This window comes from Coregonus clupeaformis, unplaced genomic scaffold, assembly GCF_020615455.1.
Source record: "Coregonus clupeaformis isolate EN_2021a unplaced genomic scaffold, ASM2061545v1 scaf1663, whole genome shotgun sequence".
In the NCBI taxonomy this organism is placed as follows: Eukaryota; Metazoa; Chordata; class Actinopteri; order Salmoniformes; family Salmonidae; genus Coregonus; species Coregonus clupeaformis.
Genome location: NW_025535117.1, coordinates 6,585 through 8,186, shown reverse-complemented (window position 1 = coordinate 8,186; position 1,602 = coordinate 6,585).

The following is a 1,602-nucleotide window of genomic DNA, read 5'->3' as shown; positions in this document are numbered from 1 at the left end:
CAGGCCGCGCTCGGGCTGCCGCGGACACAGACAGAACCCGCATGGACACAACATGACACACAGAATTTTGGAGATGGCGCCGACAGATATGGCAGCTCTGCTTCTAGCTCCTAAGCAACTTTGCAGTATTTTGTGTTTTTTTGTGTGTTATTTCTTACATTATTTGGCCAGTATTTTTTTGTGTTATTACATTACAGCCGGAAATAACTTTTGGATATCAGAGCGGCAGGAACTCACCTGCCATCACTAGCCGGCTTCCACCCGGTTACGCAACCCTGCAGCTTAGAGGCTACTGCCCTACATATATAGACTTGGAATCAATGGCCACTTTAATAATGAAACACTAGTCACTTTAATAATGTTTACATATTTTTGCTTTACTCATCTCATATGTATATACTGTATTCTATTCTACTGTATTTTATTTTATGCCACTCCGACGTTGCTCATCCTAATATTTATATATTTCTTCAATCCATTCTTTTACTTTTAGATTTGAATGTATTGTGTGTATTGTTGTGAATTGTTAGATACTACTTCACTGTTGGTGCTAGAAACACAAGCATTTCGCTACACCCGCAATAGCATCTGCTAAATATGTATATGTGACCAATACAATTTGATTTGAACATAATGCACTGTTTGCCCAGCTAATGGTAGCCAGCACCACTATCACACTATCACCAATAGAGACAACAACAGTGTCACATCAGATGTGAAAGGCTTGTGGTGCTGAAAGGACAGCAACCGTAATACCTGTGCACTCCATGGCGCTGAAGGAGAGCCAGTTTTGGTCAAACACAGAGACAGGGCTGATAGCCAGGAGACAGCAGTCTCACACAGCATCAAATAATGTTAGAGAATAAGCCGCCCATTCACTCCAGTAGGCCCCATGAAGTCAGAACAATACAACAGCACAACCATTTCATTTCCAAAATGAAATTAACAAACCAGCTATTACTTCCCGTTGCAAATATATTTTATCACGTCCATCACACTAACTGGTGATACAAAGTTTAAATGCAACAATGTTTTCCAGTCATTGTAAGTGAGGACCTGGTGGACCTATTGGGAAACCACACAATCATTTGGCCTTTTTTGGGGCTTGGGCTCATTAAATGTTGTTAATGTAGGGCTCATAAAATGCATTTAATATATGTCTGATCAGGCTCAGGTAGCATTAGGTTTGTATTTTCATGCTGATCAAAGCTCTAATCAAATCCAGACATTTATAAGCGTTGTAATGCTTTTGAATGACACTTCCGGTTTTGGCGGAAAATTGCGCCACCAAGTGAACATTTGCGCCACCAAGTGGACAATTGTTTCAGTTCTCTTGTGGCATCAAATCTACCAGAGAGATTTGATATAAGGTCAAATGTTATGTAAATATTATTATCTCTAAATTGATTCCCCCACCGGTATTTCATACATTATTATTCCGATTTAGCTGTTAATCTGGATGTAATTTATAAACGCTTTCTGTCATTTCCGATTGGAGGGCAGATAACCACGTGACTTAGGAACCTACCAATTTGTTACTTTGTAACAGTCAAAAGTGGTTATTCCCAACGTTGATCAACTCCCAATCTATGCCACGGTTTT